We start from the raw sequence: 10,384 nt of genomic DNA on the forward strand, positions 1-10,384 counted from the left end.
TGGCAAGCGTCTAGGTCATGCTAGTTTTCTTGCTTGACAAACTCGTTCTAAAGAACTAGTTTTAGGTTTACCTTATAAGTTTCATTTAGATCATGTTTGTGATGCTTGCGCTAAAGGTAAGCATTTTAGGTCCTCTTTCAAGTCCAAAAATGTGGTAAGTACCACAAGACCATTAGAGTGAATTCATATGGATTTATGTGGACCTATGAGATCAAAGTAGAAGTGGCAAGAAATATGTGTGTTATTGTAGATGACTTCTCTAGATTTACTGGGTTATTTTCTTTCTAGCAAGGAGAGACTTATGATGAGTTCCTTGTCTTTGCAAAGAAAGTTCAAAATTTGAGTGGTAAAAATTGCTAACCTTAGATCCGACCATGGCAAAGAATTTGAGAACATTTAAGTTGATGATTTAGTAGAGACAATGGCTTAGATCACAATTTCTCCGCCCCTAGAACACCTCAAAAATGGTGTTGTTGAAAGGAAGAATAGAACATTAGAAGAAATGGCTAGGACTATGTTGATAGCTAGTGGTCTTACTATAAACTTTTGGGCCGAAGCTGTGAATACTGCTTGTCATCATTAAAATCGTGCCATGGTGAGACCTTTATTAAATAAAACTCCTTATGAGCTGTATTTTGGTAAAAAGCCCAATATTACATATTTCAGAACATTTGGATGTAAATGTTTTGTTCATAATAATGGGAAACAAAATCTTGGAAAATTTGATGCTAGAATTATGAAGCAGTATTTTAGGATACTCTTCTAGTAGCAAAGCTTATAGAGTTTATAATAAAAGGTCTATGTGTGTAGAAGAAAGTGTGCATGTATTTTTGATGAAATAGATAAATTTGTTGCAAGCACACAAGTTAATGATGACTTCGAAATAGGATTGGAAAAAGATCAAAGTCTTATTGATGAGACTTTGGAAGACGAAGTCATGGGAACAAAGCCTAGGGAACATCATCCTGTTCCTGTTCCCAATGAAGGAGAAGAAGAACTAGGTGAGGATACACAAGTGAATGAATCCACTATTGTTGAACCTGGTTCCCAAGAACAGGGAAGTGAAGATGATCAAGAAATCAAGTTTCCATCCAGGATTTCCAACCAAAGCCTTGGAAAACTCATCGTTCCCATCCTGTGGAATTCATAATCAGTGACATAAACAAGGGAACTCAAACGAGATCTCAATTGAGAAATTTTTGAGCTTTTCATGTTTTTCTTTCTATGATGGAACCAGGAACCATGAAGAAGCTCTCACTGATGCTGATTGGATTGTAGCTATGCAAGATGAACTTCATCAATTTGAAAGAAACAAAGTTTGGCACCTTGAACCTAAACCTAAACCTAAACCTAAACACAACAAGGTTATTGGTTTAAAATGGGTGTTTAGAAACAAGTTGGATGAATTCGGAACCATAGTAAGAAACAAGGCCAGGTTAGTTGTGAAAGGATACAATCAACGAGAAGGTATAGATTATGAAGAAACTTTTGCACCTGTTGCAAGATTGGAGGCAATTAGTTACGTTTAAAATAATAATTGTCTTAAGTTTGAAATTCCGCAAAAGTTACGTTTATTTCTACGCATACAATTGTCCCCCCGATATTGTTCCTAGTGAAATAACAATTGGTATCAGAGCTATAACTCACAAAAGATAGGAAACCCTATTGAGAAAAAGATCCAAGGAACAATGAATACCACCGAGAAACTTGAGGAAGGTTACTCCACGCAAAGGCCTCTCATGCTCAATGGGAAGTTCTATTCCTACTTGAAGAACCAAATGGAGATATTCATCAAAGCTGAAAACTACCTGATGCAGGAGCATCTAGCTTAAACAATCAAGGTCTTCTTCTACATGATCAAAAGAAGAACATGGTGAAAGAGGTTCAATTTCTTAGCCTAACTAGCTCGGTTTATTCTAAAACCTTACTTAAGCACCTTGATTAGGCTAATCCTATGTTAATCTCTACTTAAGCAAGATTAACTAATACTAATGACACCTTGAACATCATTATGTATTGGTAATCAAGTTTAGTAAGTGATTAGTAGCCTAATTACATACTTAAGTTATGTTAATCATGCTTTAAGAGCTAAGCTAGTTAGTTTTCCTCTAATCCGGTTGTATAAGCAAGCTTAGGAATGGTTTTTGCTGCATTTTGGTGCCACCTCCTACTGAATTGAAGACTTAGGGAAGAGTATAAGCCCACATGAAGTTCACATGGGCAAGGGAAGCTACATCCACTAAGAGGAGAAGACTTCATGAGGAGGAAGGCTGCTGCCCAGCTCCAGCGTGATTCCTAGCTTCTCTTTGAAGCTTTTGGGCAGCAATCATTTGAGCTGCAAATGACTCAAGCTTTTGAGGAGTTATAGTTTAATATGTTTACTTTAGTATTCTATTGGTAGTTTTCCTGTTTTGTAACTTCCAATAGGGAACTAAGCTAGTTTTTAGAAAGTGTGCTGAACAGTTTGTAATTTTTGTTTCATGTATTTTATTAGCTTATTTGGCATAGCTCTTGTGGTCAAAATCAGCTGATTTTTGGACAAAAGGTAGACATATAAGTTAGCTTTGTATTCCTTTTGGAATCAAGTCATTTGAATGAAAATTGAGAGTTTTATGATTAAAACACTAAGCTGTCTGCTTATTGTCTTTCCGGTCAGTTTCGACCATTATCAAATCTTTGCTTAATTCTTTCACTTAATCGTTGAATTGGTGAATGAAACTCAAAGTAGATGCAAGTTAGAAGCTTATTGTTATAACTTGATCTTAGATTGGTGGTATTTGGGTAGCGAAAGTGGTGGTTGTTCAATCTAATTGAACCGGTTTGTAACAAACATTTATGTTCTCTTTCTTTGTTCTTACTTACTTGTTCGAATGCTCTTGAATGCTTAATCAATATGTATCATTTGGTATCAGAGCTGTAGGTTGATTAAGAGCATTCTAATTCATCCCTTAAACACATTAAACACACAAACAAAATCCAAACACAATTCCCCCCCAAAACCGAACCTATTCTAAGCCCAAACACACTTCTTTTCTTCTTTCTAGCCTAACTTTCATTGAGGTTGAATCAATCATGAGTGGAGGTGAAGAAAATCAGTTTAAAAGAGGTATGAATGTGCATGAAGCAAGGATGGTGGGATTGGAGAATCAAATGGCCACTTTGAGTGAGCAAATGACCAATTTGATGACTGTGGTGAGAGAAGGGTATAGAGGGCCTTTAAGGAGAGATAATGTGGAGGATGAAGGTGTAGCTTATGATAGTAGTGAGGAGGTTCTTTCTGAATCTTCAAGAACTAGGAGAAAACCACAAAAGATAGATGACTTTAGGGACATAAAGCTAGAAGTTCCAGAGTTTGATGGAAACTTAAATCCGGATGTGTTCTTAGAGTGGATGTCTAGGTGTGATCGAATTTTTGAGCTTAAGGAGTATGATGATGCTAAAGCTTTCAAAATTGCAGTAGCTAAGCTAAAGGGGTATGCATCCCTTTGGTGGGAGAATGTTGTACTAGCTAGGAGTAGAAAACAAAAGACTAAAATCAAGAGTTGGAGTAAGCTTAAAAAGAAAATGAGGGAGAAGTTTTTACCATCTACTTACACCCTTGATTTGTATAACCAATTGGCTGAAATATCTCAAGACCATAAAGGGGGTAGAACATTACATCCATGAGTTTGAAAAGTTGTTGATGAAATTGGATGTACAGGAGAGAGAGGAGCAAACCATGTCTAGATTTCTAGGAGGGTTAGAAAAAGACATTAGGAGGAAGGTGGAGTTACATCCTTATTCTACCTTAGATGAACTCTTTAAGTTAGCTCTTAAAGTTGAAAAACACATTAAGGAGAAGAAGAAGAAACCTTTTATGAAGGGAACTACCTATCCTCAGGGAGTTTCTAATGTTAACACACCATACACATCTCCTTACACTCCTAAAGGTGATGGTTCGAAAGTGGTTGATAAAGGAAGAAAGTAGGATGAAACCTCAAAAAAATCTGATGTTAAGTGCTTTAAGTGTCATGGTTATGGTCATTATCAAGCTCAATGTCCTAATAAAAGAGTAATGACTTTAATTGACATTAAAAACATTGAAGAATCACTTGAACATAAAGGAGACCATGAAGAGGAGCTTGAAGAGGAGGCCGAATGTGAAGGAGCTTTGGAGGTTGGAGAGGTAACACAAGGTGATCATTTAAGCCTTGTTCTAAGGAAGTTCTTCATGCCAAAGAAGCTGAATTGGTTCCTTCTCAAAGGGATCAAATCTTTCAAACAAAATGCTTGATTGGAGGGAAGATATGTTCGATGATCATTGATGGAGGGAGCTGCACTAATGTCGCCTCATCTTCTAGGTGGACAAGCTCAATCATGCTACTTTCTCACATCCTAAACCATATAAGCTTCATTGGCTTAATGATGGCAACTGTGTGGAGGTAACAAAACAAGATTTAATTAGCTTTTCTTTTGGAGATTCTTATAAGGATGAAGTTTTATGTGATGTATTACCTATGGATGCATGTCATGTACTCTTAGGTAGACCTTGGCAATCTGATAAAGAAACCTTGCATAATGGTAGGACTAATACTTACACTTTCATGCATAACAAGAAGAAAATTGTGCTTAGTCCTAGTCCATGGCCGAATACTTTAAAACCAAAAACAACACCACCTAAAACACAAAACAAAAAAACCTTAATCCTTTCTAAACCACAACTTGACAAAGCTGTAGAAAAGGGGAAGGTTATGGGTGAAAATGATGAGAATTTTGATGAAGTGCACGAAATGGTGAAGCCTTTAGTGAAGGAGTTTGGTGATGTCTTTCCTATTGATCTTCCATGTGGTTTGACAAATGCTCCTAGTACTTTCATGAGACTTATGCACGAGGTACTCAAGCTCTTCATTGGTATCTTTGTTGTTGTTTATTTTGGTGATATTCTTGTGTATAGTCAAAGTGAACAGGAACATCTAGTGTGGTTACATCTAAGGAAGAAAAGATTTCCTACAAGGAAGAAGAACAAGCTAATGCCACGAAGTGATGGTCCTTTCAAAGTGCTAGAGAAGATCAACAACAATGCATACAAGATAGAATTGCCAGATGAAGGGAAACATCTCTGCTACATCCAATGTTGGTGATTTAGCTCCATATCTTGCAGAAGATTTTGAAATACAAGAATACCTTTTCGAACCTGAGGAGAATGATGCAGGAGCATCTAGCTTAAACAATCAAGGTCTTCTTCTACATGATCAAAAGAAGAACATGGTGAAAGAGGTTCATTTCTTAGCCTAACTAGCTCGGTTTATTCTAAAACCTTACTTAAGCACCTTGATTAGGCTAATCCTATGTTAATCTCTACTTAAGCAAGATTAACTAATACTAATGACACCTTAATCATCATTATGTATTGGTAATCAAGTTTAGTAAGTGATTAGTAGCCTAATTACATACTTAAGTTATGTTAATCATGCTTTAAGAGCTAAGCTAGTTAGTTTTCCTCTAATCCGGTTGTATAAGCAAGCTTAGGAATGGTTTTTGCTGCATTTTGGTGCCACCTCCTACTGAATTGAAGACTTAGGGAAGAGTATAAGCCCACATGAAGTTCACATGGGCAAGGGAAGCTACATCCACTAAGAGGAGAAGACTTCATGAGGAAGGCTGCTGCCCAGCTCCAGCGTGCTTCCTAGCTTCTTTTGAAGCTTTTGGGCAGCAATCATTTGAGCTGCAAATGACTCAAGCTTTTGAGGAGTTATAGTTTAATATGTTTACTTTAGTATTCTATTGGTAGTTTTCCTGTTTTGTAACTTCCAATAGGGAACTAAGCTAGTTTTTAGAAAGTGTGCTGAACAGTTTGTAATTTTTGTTTCATGTATTTTATTAGCTTAGTTGGCATAGCTCTTGTGGTCCAAATCAGCTGATTTTTGGAAAAAAGGTAGACATATAAGTTAGATTTGTATTCCTTTTGGAATCAAGTTATTTGAATGAAAATTGAGAGTTTTATGATCAAAACACTAAGCTGTCGCTTATTGTCTTTCCGGTCAGTTTGACCATTATCAAATCTTTGCTTAATTCTTTCACTTAATCGTTGAATTGTGAATGAAACTCAAAGTAGATGCAAGTTAGAAGCTTATTGTTATAACTTGATCTTAGATTGGTGGTATTTGGGTATGAAAGTGGTGGTTGTTCAATCTAATTGAACCGGTTTGTAACAAACATTTATGTTCTCTTTCTTTGTTCTTACTTACTTGTTCGAATGCTCTTGAATGCTTAATCAATATGTATCATTTGGTATCAGAGCTGTAGGTTGATTAAGAGCATTCTAATTCATCCCTTAAACACATTAAACACACAAACAAAACCCAAACACAATCCCCCCCAAAACCGAACCTATTCTAAGCCCAAACACACTTCTTTTCTTCTTTCTAGCCTAACTTTCATTGAGGTTGAATCAATCATGAGTGGAGGTGAAGAAAATCAGTTTAAAAGAGGTATGAATGTGCATGAAGCAAGGTTGTGGGATGGAGAATCAAATGGCCACTTTGAGTGAGCAAATGCCAATTTGATGACTGTGGTAGAGAAGGGTAAGAGGGCCTTTAAGGAGAGATAATGTGGAGGATGAAGGTGTAGCTTATGATAGTAGTGAGGAGGTTCTTTCTGAATCTTCAAGAACTAGGAGAAAACCACAAAAGAAAGATGACTTTAGGGACATAAAGCTAGAAGTTCCAGAGTTTGATGAAACTTAAATCCGGATGGTTCTTAGAGTGGATGTTCTAGGTGTGATCGAATTTTTGAGCTTAAGGAGTATGATGATGCTAAAGCTTTCAAATTGCAGTAGCTAAGCTAAAGGGGTATGCATCCCTTTGGTGGGAGAATGTTGTACTAGCTAGGAGTAGAAAACAAAAGACTAAAATCAAGAGTTGGAGTAAGCTTAAAAAGAAAATGAGGGAGAAGTTTTTACCATCTACTTACACCCTTGATTTGTATAACCAATTGGCCGAAATATCTCAAGACCATAAAGGGGTAGAACATTACATCCATGAGTTTGAAAAGTTGTTAATGAAATTGGATGTACAGGAGAGAGAGGAGCAAACCATGTCTAGATTTCTAGGAGGGTTAGAAAAAGACATTAGGAGGAAGGTGGAGTTACATCCTTATTCTACCTTAGATGAACTCTTTAAGTTAGCTCTTAAAGTTGAAAAACACATTAAGGAGAAGAAGAAGAAACCTTTTATGAAGGGAACTACCTATCCTCAGGGAGTTTCTAATGTTAACACACCATACACATCTCCTTACACTCCTAAAGGTGATGGTTCGAAAGTGGTTGATAAAGGGAAGAAAGTAGTGGATGAAACCTCAAAAAAATCTGATGTTAAGTGCTTTAAGTGTCATGGTTATGGTCATTATCAAGCTCAATGTCCTAATAAAAGAGTAATGACTTTAATTGACATTAAAAACATTGAAGAATCACTTGAACATAAAGGAGACCATGAAGAGGAGCTTGAAGAGGAGGCCGAATGTGAAGGAGCTTTGGAGGTTGGAGAGGTAACTCAAGGTGATCATTTAAGCCTTGTTCTAAGGAGAGTTCTTCATGCCAAAGAAGCTGAATTGGTTCCTTCTCAAAGGGATCAAATCTTTCAAACAAAATGCTTGATTGGAGGGAAGATATGTTCGATGATCATTGATGGAGGGAGCTGCACTAATGTCGCCTCATCTTCTATGGTGGACAAGCTCAATCATGCTACTTTCTCACATCCTAAACCATATAAGCTTCATTGGCTTAATGATGGCAACTGTGTGGAGGTAACAAAACAAGCTTTAATTAGCTTTTCTTTTGGAGATTCTTATAAGGATGAAGTTTTATGTGATGTATTACCTATGGATGCATGTCATGTACTCAAAGGTAGACCTTGGCAATCTGATAAAGAAACCTTGCATAATGGTAGGACTAATACTTACACTTTCATGCATAACAAGAAGAAAATTGTGCTTAGTCCTAGTCCATGGCCGAATACTTTAAAACCAAAAAGAACACCACCTAAAACACAAAACAAAAAAACCTTAATCCTTTCTAAACCACAACTTGACAAAGCTGTAGAAAAGGAGAAGGTTATGGGTGAAAATGATGAGAATTTTGATGAAGTGCACGAAATGGTGAAGCCTGTAGTGAAGGAGTTTGGTGATGTCTTTCCTATTGATCTTCCATGTGGTTTGACAAATGCTCCTAGTACTTTCATGAGACTTATGCACGAGGTACTCAAGCTCTTCATTGGTATCTTTGTTGTTGTTTATTTTGGTGATATTCTTGTGTATAGTCAAAGTGAACAGGAACATCTAGTGTGGTTACATCTAAGGAAGAAAAGATTTCCTACAAGGAAGAAGAACAAGCTAATGCCACGAAGTGATGGTCCTTTCAAAGTGCTAGAGAAGATCAACAACAATGCATACAAGATAGAATTGCCAGATGAAGGGGGAAACATCTCTGCTACATCCAATGTTGGTGATTTAGCTCCATATCTTGCAGAAGATTTTGAAATACAAGAATACCTTTTCGAACCTGAGGAGAATGATGCAGGAGCATCTAGCTTAAACAATCAAGGTCTTCTTCTACATGATCAAAAGAAGAACATGGTGAAAGAGGTTCAATTTCTTAGCCTAACTAGCTCGGTTTATTCTAAAACCTTACTTAAGCACCTTGATTAGGCTAATCCTATGTTAATCTCTACTTAAGCAAGATTAACTAATACTAATGACACCTTGAACATCATTATGTATTGGTAATCAAGTTTAGTAAGTGATTAGTAGCCTAATTACATACTTAAGTTATGTTAATCATGCTTTAAGAGCTAAGCTAGTTAGTTTTCCTCTAATCCGGTTGTATAAGCAAGCTTAGGAATGGTTTTTGCTGCATTTTGGTGCCACCTCCTACTGAATTGAAGACTTAGGGAAGAGTATAAGCCCACATGAAGTTCACATGGGCAAGGGAAGCTACATCCACTAAGAGGAGAAGACTTCATGAGGAGGAAGGCTGCTGCCCAGCTCCAGCGTGATTCCTAGCTTCTTTTTGAAGCTTTTGGGCAGCAATCATTTGAGCTGCAAATGACTCAAGCTTTTGAGGATATAGTTTAATATGTTTACTTTAGTATTCTATTGGTAGTTTTCCTGTTTTGTAACTTCCAATAGGGAACTAAGCTAGTTTTTAGAAAGTATGCTGAACAGTTTGTAATTTTTGTTTCATGTATTTTATTAGCTTAGTTGGCGTAGCTCTTGTGGTCCAAATCAGCTGATATTTGGACACAAGGTAGACATATAAGTTAGCTTTGTATTCATTTTGGAATCAAGTCATTTGAATGAAAATTGAGAGTTTTATGCTCAAAACACTAAGCTGTGTGCTTATTGTCTTTCCGGTCAGTTTCGACCATTATCAAATCTTTGCTTAATTCTTTCACTTAATCGTTGAATTGGTGAATGAAACTCAAAGTAGATGCAAGTTAGAAGCTTATTGTTATAACTTGATCTTAGATTGGTGGTATTTGGGTAGCGAAAGTGGTGGTTGTTCAATCTAATTGAACCGGTTTGTAACAAACATTTATGTTCTCTTTCTTTGTTCTTACTTACTTGTTCGAATGCTCTTGAATGCTTAATCAATATGTATCACTACCAGGTATGGAGAATTATTGAAGTTGGTGATTTTGAGATCACAACTAGTAATGACAAAAATAAGGTAATTCTAAAACCCTTCTCTGAATATGACAAAGCCGATTTCGAAAAAAATGGAAGTAAATGCCATGGCTGTTAAATTGTTGCAGTGTGGACTTGGACCCCATGAACACAATAGGATCATGGGATGCAAATCCGCAAAAGCAAATATGGGATTTACTAGAAGTAACTCATGAAGGAACTAATGAAGTCAAACGATCTAAGATTGTTTTACCAATGAATTAATATGAACTGTTCTCCATGAAGACTAAGGAAATCATACAAGAGATGTTTACTCGTTTTACTAACATTATTAATGAGTTAGCTTCTCTTGGAAAGTTTATTTCATCAGAGGAATATGTTCGAAAAGTTCTTAGGAGTCTTCTTAAGGACAGATGGATGGCTAAGGTCACGACTTTACAAGAAACAAAAGACTTCACTAAGTTCAATTTGGAACAGCTGGCGGGATCACTTATGACTCATGAGCTTCTCCTTGATACTGAGTATGGTAAAATCTCCAAATCAAAATCCATTGCCCTCAAAGCAGATGATGAAGATGACTCTGACTCAGAAGAAGCAGCTCTCATGGTCCGAAAATTTCGAAAGGTGTATAGGAACATGAGGAACGGGAACTTCAAACGTAAAACGAAAAGTTTTCTAAAAAAGCTACTTGTCATAAATGTGGTAGTACATATCACTTCATCAA

The sequence above is a fragment of the Beta vulgaris genome, chromosome 9, assembly GCF_026745355.1.
Source record: "Beta vulgaris subsp. vulgaris cultivar EL10 chromosome 9, EL10.2, whole genome shotgun sequence".
Classification (NCBI taxonomy): Eukaryota; Viridiplantae; Streptophyta; class Magnoliopsida; order Caryophyllales; family Amaranthaceae; genus Beta; species Beta vulgaris.